Here is a 23,058-nt window from a genome sequence, read left to right as displayed (position 1 = left end):
AGGGCAAACCTTGTTTCTAGAAAAGTTCTGCTCCATTCTGTCATCCCTGGCCTGTTCCCACGGCTTGAGCCACGCGTTGGGGACGGCTGCCCAGCCCAGCAGAAGCACCCTCCGGAAGCTACGGCTCTCCCTTGCCGCAGTCGCAGAACCAAGCCCGTGAGGGTACGAGTAAGAGTGGCACCGAGGTCTCACGAGAACATACCGGATGTCAGGCCAGCGGGGAGGCGGGGAGGGAGACGGACGGCAAGACCCCAGCCTGGCAGAGGGAAGTCACAGGGATCAAATTCCCACAACACTGCCCGGAGCTCTTAAATGCATCTGGAGTCCGTCAGGGAGGTGGCGGTTTCCCACCCCCCTTTACAGCAAGCAAAACCGAGTCCGGGAGACCCTGCCGGGTGTCTGTGAGGCAGCCAGTTAGGGAGGGAGCCAAGCCGTGACAACCAGCTTTCTGAAAGCTTGGGGGAACTTCCTTTTTTTTCCCTTAATGTTTTTATTTATTTTTGAGAGAGACAGAGGGCGAGTGGGGGAGGAGCAGAGAGAGAGAGGGAGACACAGAATCCGAAGCGGGCTCCAGGCTCAGAGCCGTCAGCCCAGAGCCCCACTTGGGGCTCGAACTCGCGAACCGCGAGATCGTGACCGCAGCTGAAGTCAGAAGCGCCCCGCCCCGCCTGGCCCAGGCCCAACACATGGCTGCGGCCGCGGTAGGGGCCCTGAAACCCACACGCCACCCCGCCAGGGCTCTGTGCACCTGTCGGGGATCAGCAGACCCTTGTGTTCCCGACCCAGCAACGGGGTGCCCTCACGGTCACCTCCCGGGCAAGGCCGCCCCCCCCAAACCCGCCTCTCGGGAGCCAGTGAGAGAAAGAGGGTTTGCTCCGGATTCCGTGCGTCACCCTCGGGCGCTGCCTCCGCCGTGTTTGGGAAAGCCTGCCAGGAAGATGAATCTCCGCGCTGGGCTTGTCAGCAGTCAGCCGCGAGAGGCGCCAAGCTCTTCCCTCCTGCACATGCTGTTCCCACAACTCATCCCAAGGCCCCGACCTGCCCCCCCCCCCCCCCCGCCCCGCCTGGCCCAGGCCAGGCACATTCACGTCTGCCCTTTCGGTAAAGACTCAGCTGAGGGGTCACTGCTGAATCACACACCCCGGGACACGTCGGGCTCATTCGCCGCTGAGCCGCCGACATCAGACAGGTCGGTGCTCCATAAATATTTGTGGAGTGAATGTGTGGGTCTCCTCCTCCCGACGAGATCAGAAGAGCCGTATAAGGACTCCGCGTGGCGCTGGCTTCTCGGTCGTCCCCCGCAGCCCGGGCATGTAGCTTCTCGGGGCCCCAGAGGCCACGTCCACGGGGCAGAGGGGAACGACGGGGCTTGTCTGACACTGGCGAGTCAGCGGTGAGCAAGCCGGACAGGTCTGCGGACGTGCTGACGCGCCAGGAGGCTTCCAGAAGGCGGCAGCCTCTCACCTGAGTGCTCGCTGATGAGCAGGGCTTCACCCCCCTGGCCTGGTTGGGGCCATGGGACGAGCCGTGTGCTGAGCAACGAACGAGACAACGAACCTGAGCGCCTCGTACCCGTTCCCTATCATCATGACGACGATGATGCTCAATGTGCCACAGAGCAGCGCTTGGGGAAGTTTCTAGAAGGATGGGATTAATAATGGGGAATGGAGTAAGACTGTTCTCTCTTCGTGACTTCACTGCACTATTTCAAAGCCCTGCCTCTGCCTTGACGCGAGAAACCTGATTTTGGAAAACTGCATTACATGTGTGATGCTTGTGGGGGTCAAAAACTCTCCCCCGAGTTTGAAACAAGCTTTACTCAGTACGTGCCTTGAGCCGTGGCCACTTTCTCCCGGCTTTCTGGGTAAGCAGGTTCCAAGCCATCACGAGCTAGGTATGGGGCCTGGCTGGCTCAGTTGGTAGAGCCCGTGACCCTTGATCCTGGGGTCATGAGTTCGGGCCCCGGGCTGGGTGTGGAGCCTACTTCAAACTTTCAAAAATTAAAATGAGCCCAGCCTGGGGCATTAATGTTGACTATCTGGCCAGGAACTGCCTGTACATAGGTACACGGTCATTCCCATTGACAACGACCCAGTCACGTTGCCCGGACTGCCACGAAGCTCCACCCCCTTCCAGGGCCCAGCCTTCGCTGAGTTAAGAAGCGGCGGGAGCCCTAGACCTCATCACCCGTGTGGTCGTGTTGTGCCTGCTCGTATCATTTGCCTCTCCAGCTGGACCGTGTGCTTCTTGAGGGCTGGAACCAGCGTGTGTGGATAAATGTCTAACAACCAACATTCAAAAAAAAAAAAAAAAAAATCAGGGGCGCCTGGGGGCTCCGTCGGTTGAGCGTCCGACTTCGGCTCAGGTCACGATCTCGTGGTCTGTGGGTTCAAGCCCCGCCTCGGGCTCTGTGCTGACGGCTCGGAGCCTGGATCCCGCTTCGAATTCTCTGTCTCCCTCCCTCTCTGCCCCTCCCCCATTCATGCTCTGTCCCTCCCCCCCCCCTCAAAAATAAACATCAAAAAACATTTTCTTAGAATTCACCCTGATAAGTAGTGTTTGCCAGTTCCCTTGGTATAAACATTCCCACTGTGGCCAATTTCAAGCGGCCCGTGTGAGGTCACTGAACATGGGATTTCTGGAAAGTCTCAAGCTAGCACAGCATCACGTGGTCTTTCCATCAAAGAGACGGGACAGATACTAAGAACCTCACGGGCAGAGGGAACAGGGATGTGCAGTAAAGATTAGCCTCGTTTTCAATAGGACTCATTTAACTGTAAGTTTACGTAATTTGATGTTTGACGATGGCTGTGTTTAACTGGCTCACGACCTTTCTGGAAACTTAACAAAACGTCACGAGCCGGTTCCAGCATGATGCCGGCTGGCGCTGAGCCTCGTTCCCCCTCACACCCCAGTGGGTCTTAACTGTCCCACCAACAGTTATCCCAAGTACCGCAGCCAACAGCTGGGGGGCGCGCACGGGGCGGCGCAGGGTGGCGGGTCCCCCACTCCCCGTACTCCGCAGACCGATGGGATCACCGCGGTCATCGGCCCCGTCTGATGTGCGAGGGGCCGGAGGCTCCAACACGAGCAACTTGCTTCGCAGTCAACACAGAACGTCCGTCGCGCCCTGGTCTCTGGCCCACCCTGGCCGTGGGGGCGGCTCTCCCGCCCGGCAGGGCACCTCTAGCCTCCGGCCCCGTGCCAGCCGGACTCACTCAGTGACATACCGGCCCAACGGGACAGCAGCTAACCCGACAGGCCCGGGGGGCCCCAGGCTCTGCTCTTTCTCAGAAGCACAAAGAACTCAAAATGTGACTAAGGCCAAGGGCAGATCCCAGTCATACCCACAAACCACCCAAAATTCTAGGAATGGAGCGGTGGCTGGGAGTGGGGAGGAGGGATGCCCCGGCGTGTCTGGGGCAAATCCCAGAACTGGCCAGAACCTCCAGGGAAGAGCGTCTGGGTGAGTACCAGACACCCCGGGCCGTGGAGGGGGGAAAGCGGGGGGGGGGGGGGGGTCTCGTCCTCTGCAGGATCCAGTCAGTTTTTCTTAAACTCTTCTCCACAGGATCAGGGCTGGACACAGCGGGAGCAGGCCCGTGCCGTCCCCTGCAGCCGCCCTGCCCCCAGCCCTGGGCTGTCCACAACCCAGGGGCCAACAGGATCCTACAAGAAACCCCATTCCATCTTTTTAACACTATGCCGAGAACACACAAAATCCTGGGCAAAGAGAGAACTCATTTTGCAAAAAGGAACTAAAAATCAGTTGTGTTCAATGTCAACCAAGAGCCATTTTAAAGCGAGTAGACAATAAAATGCTATATTCTCAAAATCCCCTGTCCTTGACTCCTGGGGCCCCTCGTCTGCCTTCTTGTACACACACGAATATTTAGCAAAGCCTCAGATAAACGGCAGGGAACCTCCGGCCCCCAAGGACAAGCAGGCAAGGACCGCCCAAGGGCAGTGTGGAAAAGCGTGGACGTGGGGTGAGACCCAGGTTCGAATGGTGACTCCACCCTGCAGAGCCCCGTGCTGCCCAAAAGGTCCCTCAACCTCTGAGTCTCGATTCCTCGGGGGACAATGAGGCCCTGAATTTCTCCCAGGGAGAGAGGATAGAGGGTAAGAACAGGAGAAAAATAGTGGCTACGGGGGTATCTGACCGTGTCTTTCCTTTCTCCTCCCGGGTGAATTCAGGCATCTCAGATCATTTCTGCTGCAGGCTACGGGGCACCTGCCCAGCCTCCTGCCCGACATACACGATTCACTGCTGTCGGGTGACATCTGTGAGGGCGAGTCACAGCCCCCGGCTCTGGACCAAGCTCAAAGACACGGGGCACGAGAATCTTACAGCAGCAGGCTGTGGAATCTCCCCACTGCCCTGCGGATGAAAGGCCCAGGGCAGGCCCTCAGGTGGCCACAGAGTCCTTGGGATAGTTGAGGCACACAAGGCAGTCTGCCCTCGAGAACCAGAGGAGACATCACAACAGACAGATAAGAAAGGCGTGAGGACACAGCTTGGAAAATGGGGATGGTAACGTTCGGCACAGGAGGGGACGGGGCCACTCTGGCTGCGGTGGACGACAAGGTCCCGCTGAACTCTCAAGACAAGGGAACGCCACACAGCAGGGACCACAGGGACAAAGCCTCAGCGACGGTCACCGTCTCGGCATGACCGAGGACAGGCACAAAGCCCGCGGGAGCTGGGGGGAAACGGGGGTCGCGGAGCGGTGCTGTTCACGTCAAGTTCAAAACCAGGCAAGACCAACCTAAGGCATCAGAAGTCCGGAAACGGTGGCCCCTGGGGGCGGGGCCGTGGGAGGGGCCTGGGGCTGGTCAGGCTGTGCCCTGGGGCGGGCGGCGAGCCCAAGCACTCTGGGAAAAGTCTCCCCCACCCAGCACAGCCCACGAAGGGGTGTGCATTCCTCTCTGCTATGTGAAACTTTAAGGAAACTTTTTTTTTTTTAAGTTTGAAATCGCTCTGGCTTCTGTTTGAAGAATGGATCAAGGGAAGCCTGAGAGGCAGCTGCCCCCGGGGCAGGGTGGGGTGGGGGGGGGTGGGGGGGAAGTTGCAGGGCAGGGGCCGCTCCAGGGCCTGGCCTCTGACAGCCCTTCAGAGTGGAGCCCGGATGAAACCCGGCGGCCGGCCGGGGCCTCCCACTTGGACCAGACACAGACTCTCACAGACAGGGCGCAGTTCATCCCAAGTCTGAGAGGGCACTTTGTCCAGCGACGCCAAAGCTGAAAATACCTTCGGTGCCAGTGACGCCCGAGCCTTGAAGGTTCCCGGGAATAAACAGGGTTTTCAGCGGCCAGGCGCTTCCCCCCAGGAGAACAGACGGGCTGTGTCGGAGCCGGTCTGGGGGCGGGAAGGGCAGCGGCTGATACACACACATGCAGACACGTTTTCGGTGCCGTCCAGGGAACGGCTCATTGTTTCAGAGGGGGCGTGTGGGGCTCACACCCAGCCGTGCTTCGAAAGCTCCGGGGCACACAGGGCCCCACATGTGCCCTGAAGGAAGGTGCCAGAAGCTCCGGCCCCAGAGCAATGAGTGCCACCAAGCCGAGCCTTCTTCCGGAAGAAAAGCTAGGAGTCTGCCGAGAACTTGCCAAGGGGGCCTCTGGACCCTGCAGGGAGGTGGCCGCACTGGCCCCCAAGGGCTCTTCCTCCCGTCTGGCCCTGTGAGCTCCCTCCGGTCGCACCGGGTCCCGAAACAGAAGCTTCCACGCAGCTCCACCCCACCCACCCCCACTAGCCGGCCATCCCCACCCGGCCTCTGTGCTGGCGCCCCAGAGCCAGGCTTCACCCGCTTTCTAGGGCGGGAGGTCCCGCGTTCAGGCCTGCACCAGAGAGCACCGTTAAGACACAGATTGCTGGCCCCACGCCCCCCAGCCGCTGACGCAGGAAGCCCGGGGTGGGGCCTGAGAATCTGCATTTCTAACAAGTTCCCAGGGACGGCTGCTCCCCCGCCTTGGAGGGGGACCCCACTTTGACAGCCGCTGCCCCAGACTGTAACGGTCTCAAATCCCGTGCCCCACCCTAAACGAATTCAGCATTCCCCAAACTCCAATCCTCGGCAAACCCCGTTCCCCAGCTCTGCCCACCTTCCCACCGGCTACCCGCGCTGGGCCGTATCTTGTATTTTTCCTCGAGATGGCCCGCATGGAGGGTTCGCAGAAATGTACCAGTAAAAGGGAATTTTCGATCGCCACCATCTCCAAAGAACACGATCAATTCTGCCTTGACTGGAGGGGAGGAGTAAAACGTAATCAGAACAAAATAAGGTCCTCCCAGCTGGGCATGAACGCCAGCCCCAAGCGTTGATGCCCGGGGTGCTCTGTCTTTGCCGTAAAGGGGAGCAGGGTGCTGGGCAGACGTTAGGGGCAGACAGCATCACCCACATTCGCCCTGACTGCAAAGGACAGCTCCTGGATGGGCGGCCTTGGCTGCTGGGTCTGTGCACAGGCTGAGTCACCTCGAGGACCAGAAGGGACGGCACCCCCCACTTTGGGGAACACTGTCCATTTCACAGTGATCTGCTCCGAGCTGCACGCCCTGCAGCCTGTGGCAGGAAGTCCAAACTCAGTACAGCTCAGGCCGCCTGCAGGGAGACACCGGGCCACCCGGCCTGATGCTTAGATTCTCAAGCCACACCAGACCTCTCACCATTTTCCCTAGGTGCCTGGCCCTTCCCCATCCCCAGGCCTTTCCACAGACACACGGTCCCTCTGCCGGGGGTGCTATCACTTTTCCCTGTGTCTGTTCCAGAAGGATCTCTCTGATCAAGTCAGTCCCAGCAGATGCCAGCAAGGTCCCAATCCCAGAGAGATCAGAGAAGGCTCTTTCCAGTCCAGGAGAACTTCAGAGCAGGCTCAATGCTTCTAGGACCACCTGACTACAAACAGAATGGAAAGGTCTAGGGGCGCCTGGGGGGCTCAGTCGGTAGAGCGTCCGACTTGGGCTCAGGTCACGATCTCACAGCTCGTGAGTTCCAGCCCGGCATCGGGCTCTGTGCTCCCAGCTCAGAGCCTGGAGCCTGCTTCCGATTCTGTGTCTCCCTCTCTCTCTGCCCCTAACCCACTCGCATTCTGTCTCTGTCTCTCTCAAAAATAAATAAACATTTAAAAAAAAAAAAAAAAAAGGAACTGGAAAGCTCTGTTCTTTTTTCCTTCTGGGATACCGCCTCTCTGCACTCACAACGGGACGCGGTCCAGAAATCTGGATTGAAAATGTGGGATTTCATCATTTATAATATTTTTTAAGTGATGGTCCAGAGGTTGCATGATGCGCATTAGGAATTTCTTTTTCCCCCGGATCCCGTGGTTTTGTCTAAGCTGACACAGCACCCGAGACAATCCGAGAAGAGAAATCTCCTTGGGGCTGAACCACAAGAAACCGTCTGTCCTTGCAGCCTTGACAAGGGGTGCCTGCCCACAAACACCCACAGTTGCACAGGCTGGGGCACAAAGTCTCAGACAGGATTCTCTGCCAGTTGCTGCTGTGACCCCGGGTGGAATGTCAACACGTCCCCCCCAAACACCCAGACGCCAGATTCCCCTGTGTCCACCGTGGAGGGCGCTGATCTATTCTGGAACGACACGACCTATGTCGACGCTTCTTCAAGAAGGAAGCCAAGAAGGGAGAATGGGTAAATGAAACGTGGTCCATCCACGCAGTGGAATATTACTCAGCCACTAAGAGGAATGGAGCCTGACACACACGGTAAGATGGACGAGCTTTGAAAGCATCACGCTAAGTGCGTGAAGCCAGTCACGAAACGCCACACGTTAAATCGTTCCGTTTACAGGAGATGTCCAGAATAAGCAGATCCGTAGACACAAAGTACATTGGTGGCTGCCAGGGGCACGGGAGCAGAAAATGGAGAGAAGCTGCTAATGGTGGCTATGGGGTCGCCTTCAGGGCTGATGACAACGTTCTGGGAGTGGACAGAGGTGGGGGCTGCAGAAGGTCGTGAATGTGCTGAACGTGCTAGACTGTATACTTTAAAACGGTTAAAATGGGGGGGGGGGGGGCGCCTGGGTGGCTCAGTCGGTTAAGCATCCGACTTCAGCTCAGGTCATGATCTCGCCATTCCCGAGTTCAAGCCCCGCGTCGGGCTCTGTGCTGACAGCTCGGAGCCTGGAACCCGCTTCCGATTCTGTGTCTCCCTCTCTCTCTCTCTGCCCCTCCCCCACTCACGCTCTGTCTCTCTCTCTCTCTCAAAAATAAATAAACGTTTTTAAAAAATTTTAGGGGTGCTTAGGTGGCTCGGTCGGTTAAGCGTCCGACTTCAGCTCAGGTCATGATCTCATAGCTCATGGGTTCGAGCCCCGCATCGGGCTTTTTGCTGACAGCTCAGAGCCGCGAGCCTGCCTTTGGATTCTGTGTCTCCCTCTCTCTCTCTGCCCCTCCCCTGCTTGTGCTCTGTCTCTCTGCCTCTCAAAAAAAGAAAGAAAAACAAAAAGGTTACGGCTAGTCCTACCAACAACCACCCAGATCTGTCCTACCCTGCCTGTTCCAGAACAGAGCGTGCTTCATTTAGGACTTTATGAGAGGCTTGGAATCCCCGTCCCGTGAAGGTCTGACCATCTACTCAACGCCGTTAACGGAAGGTAAAATGAAATGGTGCCTGTGTTGTATTTTCCTTGCTTGACAAGCCATCAGCCCCGTTGAGTGATGCTGGGCTTGCACATCTGGGACTGATCAAAAACCAGTGAGTTTACAAAAAATAAAAAATAAAAAGCTTCCTAGGTCTGGAGCAAGCAGACGCAGAGGCACCTCCCATACGTAGCAAATTACACTGGTGACAGAGAAAAGAAATGTTCCAGCTCCCACAGGCCGAAGAGGTCAGCATTTGAGGGTCCTGCCTCCGGGAGACGGTTTTCAAACGCAGCCTACAAAAGGCCAGAGACCCAACGAGGGGTCTTTGAGGGAGGGGCGGAGTGTGGGACTTGAGCCAAGGCTCCAGGCCCTCTGCTACCAAGTCCAGAGAGGGGGCTCTGGGAGCCAGCACGGATCTGGGTCCCAGAGCAGGGCTCTCCGCACGTCGACACCGGTACCCGTCAGCAGAGTGGAGCCCGAGCCCTGGGTCAGGACGGCCCCTCTCCAGGCCCACCCTTAACCCGGGCAGGGATCCCGACCCCACACGGCATGAGAGGCCCTGACCAGCCGCAGCAAGCAGGCTAGCCACTGGATGAACACCTTCCTCCAGGATCTGGAGGGGGGCCCAGCCGGGGGGGGGGGGGGGGCGCGGGGAGGGGAGGAGGGGGGCCAGCTGTCCCCTGCCCTGGCTGCGTCATGTCGTATACATGCCTTAATCATCCGAGACTCAGTCTCCTTCTTGTAAAAAGGAAGACAGTGCCCACCTCATAAAGAAGGCAGTGAGATCATCCATGTAAAACCCCGTGCACATCTGGCTCATTCTAAGTTTCGGTACCAGCTGCTGGTATTCTTACAAGTGTCATCATTGCTGTTCCACTTCTACATCTTGAGAGACTCCGTTAAAAAAAATAAAAAATCAAAATCGACTTCTTTCTCCTCCCAGGGCGTGTGTCACGGGGAACTTGGGGCTTGGGCTTAACTCTGCCGACAGTTTTCACCTGGAACCCTCTCGGACAATACGACATCTTGGGTCAGGTCCAGAGGGAGAGTTAGAGGCTGGGCAGAGAACTGTCTTCAAGGAGGCAGGACCCAGCAGTTAAGAGCACAGCGTCTGCAACCAACCAGCCAGCCAGCCAGCCAAGGGTCCTGATGCACAACCTTTACCTCTCCGAGCCTTGGTTTACTCATCTGTGAAATGGGGACCAAGAGGCCTCCTGCCCAGGTGTGTGCCAGGGGTGAAAATGCAGGGAGGTGGCATGGCCTGACACCTGCCACACCCATGTGGAAGCAGCCAGATCAGAGGCAGAAACGGAAAATCAGGTGCACAAAATACCAAGAGTCTTCGGAGGCCTCTCGGTCTATCTGGAGAAGGCGTGTCCCTCACCTCGTGCTGCTGGACCCTCGGCTCTCAACCTGGCCAATTGTGACCCTAGAAGACCCCACTGGGGTAAGGCAGGGTCACGTCATTCTGCCAGAACACGGCACCCAAGTGCTCAAGGTGGAAGTCCACAAACCCACTTTGCAGGACAAGCTGGGCATTTGCACAGGCTCCCAGGCGCTTCTCTCGTCCGGAGCAGTAACTCACCTTTTGCCCAAAAGACGTCCAGCTCAAGTTAGACTTCAGTGGGTGGGCACCAGCTAAGCCTTTTCTGGCTTGTCCACCAGCCGAGCCCTGGGCAAGGGGGGCTCTGACTGTCCCTCTGGGGGTCTCCCCAGGACCGCAGAGCCGAGCCCTCAGCGCTCAGGTCAGGAGCCTCTTCCCCCAGCAGGAGTGTATGCAGATGCCCACTCTGGCCAAGAGACACCCGCATGTGTTCCCAAACCCGCAGGCACTCTGACGCGCCCTGCGCCTGGACACCTCCATCTGGAGCTTTGGAGGCAGGGAGAGCTGGGCTCCATCCAGCCCTGGCTCGAGCTGGACAAACCCACTTCCCCTCTGACCCTCGGTGTCCTCATCTGAAATACGGGAAGAGAAAGGCTACCTGGCAGGTTTGTTGCAAATAAAACCGTAAAGGGGCGTGGCCCTGTAAACCGGGGCAGAACGCACAGGCGGGTGGATGACCGTGGCCATCCACGTGTGGGTCGACACATTGAAACCCCTGCAGCATCCACGCCATCAGCTTTCCGTTTACTGACGCCCACACTGTACACAGGAACGCAACCGATGCTGGCGAACTGCGTAAGGGAGGCAAGACTAAACACCCGGGGGGCTCCCGGAGCGCGAATATGCGGTCAGACCGTCAGACCCGCTTTGAGTCCCGACTCCCTCACCTCCTGGCTGCGAGGTCTGGGGCAAACGTCTTGTCCTCGCTGAGCCTCAGTTTCTTCACCTGCGAAAGGCCGCTCGGCCGGCCGAGCCCGGTTCCGAGCCGCCGGCAGCACAGTGCCTGCGCAGAGTGAGCCCCAAGAGACGGCGTCTGCCCTGGGCCCCCTTCACCTCCTCGGAGATGGCGGGAGCGGATCGCAGCTTGGAGAGGAGAGGAAGCGAAGTCACACTTACCTCCGCAGGGCTCCCCAACCACCGGCGTCTCCCGTGTCGTGCAGCGGCAGCAGCGCGGACACGGCGGGCACGGTGGGCGCGGCGGGCTGGTCGCAGAGGCCGCGCACCGGGGGCAGCGGAGGGATGTAGTGGACGCGGAGACCCCGCGCGCCGCCTCTTGTAGGCTCCTCGCGCCACGCCCCCCCGGCGGCCAGCGGCGCTGATAGGGCCGTGGAGCCGAGGCCCCGCCCCGGCCCCGCCCCGGCCCCGCCCGTCCCTCCCGGAGAGAGCCGCAGGCGCCGATCCCGGCGGGCGGGCGGGGTGGGGGGGCCGGAGCAGGCGACCAGAGATCTTGGCCGGAGGAGGACAGGACGCGGACGCGCGCAGTTTCTTCACTGCGACCATGAAAGTACCGTTTCCACTGAGCGCTTACTATGCGCCCGGCGAGGCGCCAAGCACTTTCCACCAGGAGTTTGCAAACTTACCAAATCCCATCTCCATGTGGTTCAAGTGGAAAATGGGAACAGGGAAGTGACCTCCCGGGTTTGCAGCAAATAAAACCGGGAAGGGTGTGGGCTCCGTAAACTGTGGCACAGAATACACATTTGCTGAATTTACTCCCATCCTCCACACGGTGGTAGAAAACTCCACTCATCACACGCAGACACACACACGCACACACACACGGCCACAGGCACACACACGTACACAAGCACATTCCCAGTGTGCAGATAAAGAAAGGAAGGAAGCCTCAAGACATGGTCCCGGATGGGGGCAGTTAAGCGATGGTCCAGACTGGGCACTTGACCTTCACGATCCCAGAACATGTTCACAGGAATCCAGTGGTGTGGTGGAAGTGGTCCCATTTCACAGATCAGACAGCTGAGGCCTGGAGAAGAGAGTGCCCGGAGTCCCGCTGCCGGCCAGCAAGCAGTAGGCTTGGTCTAGCTACATTATGCCCGCAGGCATTTAGCATCCTTAACCGGTGCAGGTAAACTACCTTGTCAATTTAGAGCCAGGAGAAACTGCCTTTGAAACACAAAAATCTAAGGCCCTGGCCAGCAGGTGAAGAAACCAAGGCTAGAGGGACTAAGGGACTAGAGGAGGGGGTGGACCGACTGTGTGCGGACCAGGGCAGGAAGACCCTGTCCTCGTGGCGCCCGTCCCTGCACGAAGACCGCCAGGAGTCCAGCAGTCTGCACCAGCCCCTGTGCTCTGAAGCACCAGCAGGGCGGACAGGCCTCTCTGGGATCTCCCGCGTCGGGGGTACCCGGAAAGGTCAGAGCATATGGGGGTACACTGATGGAGAGCGAGTGGGGCAGGGACGAGGGAAGGCCCTTCGATGACTGGCAGGGCACGTGAGGCACAGATTCAGAAATCCGCAACGCTTGCCCAGGGTTTTGGTGCAGCTCAAAAGCAAATAAAGAGCGGCACAGGCCTCCTGTTACCTTCGTTTGTTTCCTTCACTTTTCTCACTTTTGCAGCATCATGCCAGCCCAGCGTTCACCTAATACTGACTAAGCAAGCACCTACTGTGTGCCAGGTTCTGTTCCAAACACCGTGGGGTACTCAGTGGTGCACAGACAGGTCCAGAACATGTGCCCCGTTTGACAAAGGACAAACCCCAAGCAGAAGAGATGCTTCTCAGGCACCGGGCCTCCCGCGACCCCCAACAACTCTCCGAGGCTGGTGTCGCTGTCGTCAGGAAAGGCACAGAGGCCATACTGCTCCCGAGGGGAGGAACTGGGGTTTGGACTCACGCTGTCGTCCCCTCAGCCGTCACTTCTGCCATACTCTCAGTCGAATCACAGAGCTTGCCGAGGGTCAAGGAGACAGGACGTCGGTCACACGTCTCAACAGCCGGAGATCAAAGCGTTTGCGGACGAGATACGTGACAACACACGGCCTGGCCCCGAGCAGACCCTCAACAGAAGAGAATCTATTCTTCTTAGGGGGCTAAGCTAAGTGGTCCAGTGGCATGGGCACCATATTTCCACCTCCATGGATGAGTGTCAATCCTGACCCCACCAGGCGCAGCTGTGTGTCTTTGCTGAACCCACTGGAACTCTCTGGGCGACAGCTGCCTCCCAGGGGACAGACTGAGTCCGTAACTCGCTGGTTGGTGCGAGTCTGGAACCAGTCAGGCTGGGTCCCGATCCCAACGCCTCCACTTTCAAGCTGCTGGCCTGTGCTCAGGTCCCCGTCTGTAAAATGGGGGTGATGACGATGGCATCCTTCTCCCTGTGGGCTGCCTTTAAAACGTTAAATCGTTTCCAGGTATAAATTAATTTAGGGAAAATAATTAGAACCGGGTCTGGCCCGTAGCAGGAAGTAGTTAATATCGTTGCTATTAGAGCCAACCAAGTAAAACAAGAGACAGAGGATTGTGATTTTGGTGAACAGTTTTCCATCATTGTGCAATCTTAGAATCTAATTTCCACAAAGTAATATGCGAATTTGAATCAGATGATGTGTCATGGGGAATGTGGGTTCCTGAGAGGCCCTGAATGGGAAAGGGCCAAGATGTACCCGAGCCCTCGTGGGAAGGGACTGGCCACTTCTCTCCTTGGAACTGCCAGCCAAGGATCCTTTTTGCTAGCCCGGCAGGAGTCAGGTCATGGAGCATTTGAGACAGAGGAACGTCTTTCTGGCTATAATGGAGCACAGCCGGAAGAGGGAGCATGTATGCAAGCCTGTCCCGAAATCCAGAAGGTCCCTCCCTCGGCCCACTTGCTCTCAGAGCCCAGGTGGGCTGCCCAGAGGGCCAGACACACAAGTGTGGAACGGTGGGTCGCACCAGATGGTCCCGAAGGTCCCACCGTTCGGAGCAAAGACCAGGTCTTTCCTTCCTATCTCGACGTGGTTGCCACAGGGCTGGTGGGTTCTAGACTAACACCAACATCTTCTGCACCAGCTGTTTTCATCAGAAGCTCTTGGGCTGGACATCAAGAGCCCAGGGGACTTCCAGCTTCTGGTCTGTTCCTGCCACACCCGTTGAGCAGCTGCAGAATCGAGCCTCACTGCGCCTCAACTGGCACGAAAGGCCACTGACGACTTGAGACGAGGAGACGTGGAGGGGGTGCCATTTTGCGATGGGCATGGCTTTGAAAGAGGAACCAGAGGGTCATGAGCGACGGTGGTGACAATCGTGTGGCCCTCCGCGACCTCAGGGGGATGGGTTTGCTTGGCGTGCTAACGGAGGGCAAGTTGCTGTTGGCAGGCAACTCTTTGGGGGCCGTGCAGGCCCCGCCGGTGGGGAGACCTGGGGCAAGGTCCTGACGGAGTGAGGTTGTAACGGAAACGCGCACAAGTCAGCGGAGGCAGAGAAGGGGATTCTGGAAGGGTGGCAGCTTGGCGTGGAACCCAAGGACAGCCACGACCCTCAAAGAACCAGTGTCGGTCCTGGAAGGCGACGATGCCTCGTGTGCATTTCTCACAGCCCCGATTTGGGGGCCCTTCCGCCCTCCCTCTGCGGCCAGGCCTCCTCCACCTCCTGTGGACGTGACCATCACACCAGCACGGCCACACCCCCCTACTTCCACGGACGGGTCAGGCTGGGCCCAGGCACCTCCCAGTCGTGAATCCCGGAGACAGACTCTAACTGGCCCTGTTTGGGAGCGGACGTCCACCCTGGGCAATCGAGTGACACCCAGGCAACACGACCACGACGGCAGGCACCACGGGCTGGGGGGACGGGCCCGATGGCCAGACTGGTGGGGGTGGCCCCCGAGGAGTCTTCACATCCTTCCGAAAGGGGGGGCCCCACTTTGTAGTTTCACGAGGCCCCCTGCTCATCCTGCTTTGACGTTAATCGTGGTCAGCCCACGCCAGCGTCCGAGACATGCCTGGGTTCCCGCCACCATCGGGGTTTCTGCGCCCTCCCTCTCCGATCTCCGGGCATCAAGACCAGAGGACGCCACGACCATGACTGGAAACTCTTCAGGAAACCCGGCTCTTTTGGCGAAGGCTGCCACGGTGATTGCTTTCTCCCTGGGTCACGATCAGGCTTTTCCAGGGAGGCTTGGCCCGGAGTGTCACGCCCAGGGTGTGGTGTTTCCGGAAGATTCTAAACCTTTCTGTCAGCCTGGGAGGAAGCCAAGCCTCCGGATGCTGCTCATCTCCCGGGTCCCCCAGGGCCTGTGCTGGGTTCTTCTGTGAGCTGGGCCCCTGAGGGCAGCACCACGCCCCCTGCTGGGGAGGGGCCCTCACACACCTCCTCACGGCCCGAGCTTCCAGATGCCCCGTGGGGCCCTGAATCCAAGCTCCATCACGCCTGCCTTGACGTCTCTGTCCCCCCGTCTCCTCACCTGTAGACCGGGAATGAGCTAGTAACGGTTGAGAATCCACAGTATCGACCCTTCTATCTTCGTTCTCCAAGTTGTCCACACTCCCGTTCCTATAAACGCTGTCCCTGCCAAGCGTGACCCCCCTCACCACCCCACCCCAGAAAACAGTCAAATACGTCAGTCTGTGGTCAACGTTTGAAAAGCAGGGTGCGTGAGTACATCTGGTGACAGATGACCACGGACGGGGGCGGGGGGCGGGGGGCGGGGGGCGGCGGGGGACTGTAAGCGCCAGAATCTGTCCTCGCCCAGAACCCCGCGTCTGAAACCCAGGTGTCGGCAGGACCGTATTCCCTCTGGAGCCTGAAGGCGGGGGATCCCTGCCTCCTCCGGTTTCTGTTCTGTTCGGATCTTGTCTTCTTCGAGGGATACCAGCCACGTACGATCAGAGCCACGGCAACTCTGATGGCATCTCACCTTATGGCACCTGCCAAGATCCTTCTTCCAAATACGGCCACGTTCTGAGGTTCCGGGTAGACGGGAGTTTGGGAAGGACCCTCCTCCCTCGACTCTGGACTACATGACCAAGAATGTGGGAGAAGCGATGCTTGCCCCTCGCGGAAGCCCCCCACGATTGCTGTCAGGAAGCCCAAGCCGCCCTGGGGGGGAGGAACCAACAGCGGGCGGCAGGCCGGGACCCGCAGACGTGCCAAGTCCTAGCAGGTGCTTCGACCCGGGGACAAGCGTAAGAATGACCTCGTCCTGGGGGCAGGTATTCGGGATCACGGTCCTCAGTTCCGTAACAGGGGTCTGGCGCTCATCAGGTCTTGCTTTCAACCCAGGCGGAAGATGAAAATGTCCCTTCAGAAGAGAACTGCCCGTGTAAGTCGTTAGAGATCGTTATGACGATGGCTCCCAGGGAACCCTGCGTCCCCGTGTCCTGTCCCTTGCGTGACCCTGCCCCTTGGTACATCAAGAGGTGGAGAGGATTTCTCCTGCGCGTGGGCTGGCCACGTGATTCACGTTGGCCAACAGGCCGTGGTGAAATGAGGGGTACCCGTTCCAAGCTTGGGACCGAAGGGCTGTGCAGCCTCTGCTCTCGCGCTCTCAGACCAGGGACAGCTGTGGAGGAGCACAGCCCAGCTTCCTGGAGGTTGAGCGGCCACATGGAGGCAGACCAGGGCGCTGAGCTGTCAGCCAGCACCCACCGCCCGGCATTCGAACGAGTGACCTTGGCCCCCCAGCCCTACTCAAGCTGCTCGCGCGAGCCCAGCGAGACCACGGAAGGACCAGACTGCCACCCTACGGAACGTGAGAATGACACGGTGCCGTTGTTTGAAGCCCCTACAGTCTGGGATGCTTTATCGCGCAGCGAACGCTAAGAGACCATGTCATGGCGTGACCACCGCTGTCAAGGAGAGATCATTCTGAAGGCCATCCATTTCCCCTCCAAACAGCCAAGGCTCCAGTAAAAAATCCTGGGGAATGTTCCATGCTTCTGATATAGCATCCCCACCCCCACCCCCGCAAATTCCCATGTTGACGTCCGAGCCCCCAGGACCCGAGAAGGGCACTGTATTTGGAGACAGGTTTTTCTTTTTTAACGTTTATTTGAGAGAAAGGGAGAACAAGCGGAAGAGGGGCAGAGAGAGACAGAAAATCCCAAGCAGGCTCCACGCTCAGAGGAAGGGGCTTGATCCCACAGCTTTGAGATCATGATCTGAGCTAAAATCAAGAGCTGGACGCTTAGCCAAGTGAGCCACCCACACGGCACAGGGAGATAGGTCTTTAAAAAGGTCATTAAGGAGGGGCGCCCAGCTGGCTCAGCCAGCGGACGTGTGATTCTTGATCTTGGGGTTGTGAGTTGGGGCCCCACACGGAGTGTAGATTACTTAAAAAGGAAAATCTTAGGGGCGCCTGGGTGGCTCAGTCGGTTAAGCGTCCGACTTGGGCTCGGGTCTGGATCTCACGGTTTGTGAGTTCCAGCCCCGCGTCGGGCTCTGTGCTGACAGTTCAGAGCCTAGAGCCTGCTTCTGGATCTGTGTCTCCCTCTCCCTCTGCCCTCCCCCCACTTGCCCTCTGTCTCTCTCTCAAAAATAAACATTAAAAAAGATAAATAATAAAGGCTTCTTTAAAAAAGGTAATTAAGGTAAAACGAGGTCATCCTCATGACTGGTGTGAAATAAATTTCTGTTGTTGAAGCCCCCCGGCGCCCCCTTCCCCCCCGCCCCAGTCTGGCACATTGTCACAGAGCCCAAGCAGAGCCATGCAAGGCTGCGGTCCCGCCTCCCTGCTTCTCCACACCTTTGAGCTGGAAACTTGAACCGACCTTGACTCAACCCCTGCTTTGTCATCAGAGGACAGGGAACCAACTGTTCCTTCCCCCCAAGGGCCCAGCTGGCCTCCAGCCCCGAGCCCCCCGCCTGACGCTCAGGTGCCCACTCAGTCCTCTTGGACTAAGAGCTTACTTACAATACGGCCCTTGCAATCTGTTGTGCAGTCCACACACATACTGCAGGGCATGTGCTGTTTTCTCCCCTCTCCCTTGAAGGACCCGAGGCCCAGAGGGGCTGCTCATCCCGCATGCGTGCACAGCTGAGGCTGTGAGCCCCAGAACCTCCAACCTGCGGTCCACCCCCCACACGGGTGCTCCTCCTCACCTCTGAGGTTCTGTGGTCGGCTGAATAATGGCCCCCGAGGAGGTCCCTTCCTGCTCCCTGGCCCCCGTGAATATTAGGTCACAGGATGCCTTCTTCTGGGGCTGTTGTGACAAAGAGCCACAAAGGTGGGGCGGGGACAACAGAGCAACAGAAACTCGTGCTCTCCCAGCTCTGGAAGCCAGAAGTCCGGAATCAAGGTGTCAACGTGCTCCTTTCTCAGCTCCCGCTGGCCGTGGGCAGTTGCTGGCGTTGTCTCCTCGGGCCCCGGTCTCTGTTTGCATCTTCAGGCGGCCGTGTTCCCTGTGCGCCCTGGTCCAGACTTCCCTTCCCTTCCGAAGACGCCGATGCCTGCCTGGATCGGGGCCCATCCTGACCCACTACGACCTCGGCTTGGTCCCATTTTCACACCTCGCAGACCCTGTTTCCTAATAAGGTCACATTTGGGGTGGGGGGGGGGTTGGGCTCTGTTCTGCCACACACCGTAAAAGGGACTTTGCCGATGTGATTAAGGATCTTGAAGTGACGAGATTGTCCTGCACTACCCCATGGGTCCAATGTGACCAGGTGGGGAAGCAGGGGAGTCAGAGATCAGAGAGGAGGTGACCTGGTGATTGCAGCAGAGGTGGGAGCGATATGCACTGACGGCGGAGGAGGGGCCACAAGCCAAGGGACGTTGGGGGCGGGGGGGGGGGGGGGGTGCCTCTGGAAGTTAGCGAAGGCCAGGAAGCAGACTCTCCCTGGAGCCTCTGGAAGGAGCACAGCCAGCCCTGCCCACACCTTGACTTTGGCCCCGCGAGGCCCATCCTGGACTTGTGACCTGCAGAACTCGTTACAGGACACGGACACAGACCCACGATCGGCTGCGTCTGCCAACGGGCACGGGGGCTGCAGAGCTGGGCCGGGGGCCCCTGCACCGCCCATCGGCGGGAAAGCCCCACGGAGCAGCACAGCGCAGAGCTGCTTCCAGGTGGAGGGCTGTGCAGGCTGGGCAGCTCTGGACCACACGGCACCGGCCTGGCCCAGAGTCATCCGGCTCCGAGAGGCGCCCCTTTACCAGAAGGGCCCAGGGTTTGCCCTTATGATTTTTCCAGCGATCGAGTAACACTTGCCAGATGCAAGCCCAGTCCCCCCAGTCTCAGCCTCTGCGTGGTCTGGGAGGTTCCTGTGAGCCACCCGGTGGTGGCGGGGGGGAGGGGAGGGGGCGCTTTGGCCCTCGTGGCCGTCACGGCACCCCCTGTGCCCTGGAATGCCTGCAGGGTCCCGGTGGGCAGCAGCCGGCCTGCCACCCTCTGGGGAGCCTGGACGCGGCTGCAGGAGCCCCGACTGGGCCGCGGGCAGAGAGGCCAGGGCATCCTCGGCGTCTCCCCCGAGCCACCAAGCTCCACGCACCTCTCACGTGCGTGGACGGGGCAGCCGCTCGCTCAGAGGTGTGTGTGTACCTTTTGTAACGGGCGGGTGGGGCGGTGCGGGGAGAGCCTCCCGCCGCTGGGTCTCCCTCAGCTCTCCCCTTCCTGAGATGCCAACGGGGGTGGAGCTTGGGGTCCTTGCGGTTTTGATGGGGGGACGGCCCACCCCCAGGTCCCCAGACCCATCTCTGAGGCACAGGAGCCAAGGTTAGTAATCTGGGGCTGTGCCGGAACAAGTCCCCGCAAACGAGGGTGGGGGGCGCTGAAGACAACAGAGGTTTCCTCTGTCCCACTTCCGGGGGCCTGAAGTCCAAACTCAAGGCGTCAGCAGAGCCACGCACCCTCCAAGGACCTAGGGGAGAACCCTCCCTGCCTCTTCCAGCTGCTGGTGGCTCCAGGTGTCCCTGTGGCCACATCACCCCCGTCTCTGCCTCCGTCCTGTTGTAGCCTTCTCTTCCTACAAGGACACTCGTCACTGCGTTCTGGGGCCCACCCAGGTGATCCAGGATGATCTTGGCCTGAGAGCTCTGCTGCTGGCCTCACATCTGCAGACGCTCTGCCCAAGCAAGGTCACATTCACCAGTTCTGGGAATTGGCGCTTGAATACATCCTCTTAGTGGCCCCACTCGACGCACTAGCGGGCTCGCCTCTGGCAGGTGTCCCCTAGCCAGGCTGCACCGGACGCGGTGCAGAGACCACGTCTCACTCCCGCTGTCTCCTCAGCACGAGCACAGGGCCCACAGTTGAAGGGGAAGGCCTTTTAGAGGCCTCGTGAAATTACGTATTACTCATTTCAGCCAGAGGAAGGAAAGACAGAGCTAGGAGATCCCAGCAGGATGGGCCCTCTCTGGGACAGCTTAGAGGTTAAGACCGTGGGTTCTGATCACGGGACACCCCAGGCTTAAAGCCCAGCCGCTTTCTTAGGGGCCTGAGCCCCACAAAGTGGGGCTAACAACAGTGTGAACCTCAGAGTGTTGTCGGGAGAAGGAGATGAATTAATGCGGGTAAAGCTCCGGGTATGGTACCTGGCACATTGTTGGCCCCAAAATGCTCCCCCAAAATTGGTATGTCAGAGAGATGTACAGGCCACCCCAAGAACTTAACAGTGTAAGAATGGAAAACACTAGTTAAGAGAAATAGCCTTTGGCCAGGGCAGTTTTGGATCATGGAATACATCGCTCCGGAGAGACAGAGGCTTAGCATGAGGGAAGGAAGGAGAACCACAGGGAAGGAAGGGGAGAGAGGTGAGCACGTCATTGCCGTTGGCTGAGCTTCTGTGCCATTACCTAGTTTCTCCCAAATTTCCAGGACTCTCCACTTTGTTCCTTTGAGGATTCCAACCATCGACACCACAACTGTGAGCTTAAGGAATAAAATGCTTCTGCTGTTAAGTGTATTCTGTTTCCTAATGGTAACCAGGGGCAAATCCAAATATGCATTGTCATACTGACCTTTTCCTTAACCAATCGTCTTGGAATTTGGTCTCATTATTTTAGGGAAAACCTCTCCTTTCTCTACATCCCCTAATGAATTTTCAACTTTGTAAATATCTGCAAGCAAGTAATAAAGGTAAATTGGAATCAGACAAGCCCTGCAATTAATCCAAAAGAAGAAAAATGAGAACAAAGTATCAAAGGAGATGTGAGACAAGCTGAAAACAAAGAACAAGATGGCAGGTTTGACCTCAACTATGCTAATATTTATATTAAACATAAAGGGTCTAAACAATCCAACTGAAATGCAGAGGCTATCCGATTGTATGAAAAGGCAAGGCATGATGTGCTGTCTGCAAGAAATCAACTTGAGATACAAAGCCCCAGACAGGTTAAAGCAAAGGGATGAAGGGGCGCCTGGGTGGCTCAGTCGGTTGGGCATCCGACTTCGGCTCAGGTCACGATCTCACGGTTTGTGGGTTCTAGCCCCACGTCGGGCTCTGTGCTGACAGCTCGGAGCCTGGAGCCTGCTTCGGATTCTGGGTCTCCCTCTCTCTGTTCCTCCCCCACTCGTGATCTGTCTCTCTCTCAAAAATAAAGAATAATTTTAAAAAAACCTTTTTTTAAAGCAAATACTGTAATACTGCCTTGCTGGGTTTACAGTGTGTATGGACCACAAGGGCACAAAGTTGAGGGGGGCAGGGGAGATAAATGGAAATGTACTGTTGCAATGTTCCTGCATGTTCCTGGAGTCATTCACGAGTAACCTCAACTAAGCTGCAGTAAATGACAGATGCACAGTGAAATCCCCAGAACCACCCTGAACCACGATGGTGTTTTCCGTGGCCCCGGGGAAAAGCTTGTGAAATACACTAAGCAAAAAGTAGAGAAAAACAACATCATATCAGGGGTATAATCCTAAATACACAGGGGCACCTGGGTGGCCCAATCGGTTAAGTGTCCTGCCTTTGACTGCGGCTCGAGGTCACGATCTCGTGGTTCATGAATTCGAGCCCCAAGTCAGGCTCTGCATGGACAGTGTGGACTGGGATTCTCTCTCTCTCTCTCTCTCTCTCTCTCTCTCTCTCTCTGTCCCTCCCCCACTAGCTCACTCTCCCTCTCTCTCTCTCTCAAAATAAATAAATTAAAAAAACAAACTATATACCGAAATCCTAAATATATAAAAGGAACATAAAAAGGCTAAAAAGAGGGGCACCTGGGTGGCTCAGTTAAGCATCTGACTTCAGCTTGGGTCCTGATCTCACAGTTCACGAGTTTGAGCCCCACATCGGGCTCTGGGCTGACAGCTTGGAGCCTGGAGCCTGATTCGGATTCTGGGTCTCCTTCTCTCTCTGCCCCTCCCCTGTTCATACTCTGTCTCTCCGTTTCTCTCAAAAATAAATAAAACATTAAAAAAAAAAAAAAAAAAAAAGGCCAAAAAGAAATACACGGTCATGTGAATGAGATTATGGAATCATTTCTTTCCCGCTGTTCCATGCCTGACAAAAATTGCTTACAGAGAGCATGTGTTGCTTTAGAGGGAGATGTGCAAAACAGGAAAATGAAAGAAAAATGAGTGGGAGGGAAGAGGAGGAAAAAACAAGAAGGGAGAGAGGAAGGGCCAGAGGGACCGAAGGGAGGCATGTGGCAGGGCGTCCCGCAGAGGGAGGACAGAGTGGCACGTGCAAGCCGGGAGCTCCCCCCGCCCCGCCCCCCAGGGCACCGTTCAACGTAGGCTGACGGCGACCTGCCAGGACAGGGCATCCCGGGAACTTGCAGCAGAAGGACACCTAACCTGTCCAACAGTCCGCACCCCTAGCTGCACCCTCTGGGCTCATTATGACCCCGGGGCAAAGGGAGGCGGGCTGCCAGCTATTCGGTAACAGCAGCAACCGGATCGAGCCCTTGCAGCTGTGCAAGCCCCCCCACCCCCGCCCCTGCCGTGACCTGTTTCTGAGATTCATCCGAATGACGGAGTCGGGGAAATTTCTGGCCCGACCTCCTTAGAACCGGACCTCTCTGAGTCAGTGCTGCTGCCCAAGACCGGGCCGGGTCAGCGGAAGGGAAGGTTAAGAAGTTCCCAAGAGTGACGTGGTCTGGCTCCATCCGAAAAGGAGCCAACTCCGGTGTGTGTCCGGCTTCCCAGAATTCTTAACCGAGCTCAGCTGGCCTGCTGTGTTTACCTGGGGCACGTC

The 23,058-nt window shown here is 57.8% G+C and overlaps 1 protein-coding gene across 1 annotated transcript in view; it reads right to left on the bottom strand.

The window, feature by feature from the left end:
• The window catches only part of CRISPLD2 (cysteine rich secretory protein LCCL domain containing 2), a 59,364-nt gene extending 48,122 nt beyond the window's left edge, over nucleotides 1-11,242 (bottom strand). Inside the window, exon 1 of the mRNA XM_078439117.2 lies at nucleotides 11,103-11,242. The gene's annotated coding sequence lies outside the window, so the exon portion shown is untranslated. The remainder of the gene's footprint in view (nucleotides 1-11,102) is intronic.
• Nucleotides 11,243-23,058: the final 11,816 nt, after the last annotated feature.

The sequence above is a fragment of the Panthera onca genome, chromosome E2, assembly GCF_046562875.1.
Source record: "Panthera onca isolate mPanOnc1 chromosome E2, mPanOnc1 haplotype 2, whole genome shotgun sequence".
Taxonomy (NCBI): Eukaryota; Metazoa; Chordata; class Mammalia; order Carnivora; family Felidae; genus Panthera; species Panthera onca.
This window is presented reverse-complemented; position numbering and strand designations above follow the sequence as displayed.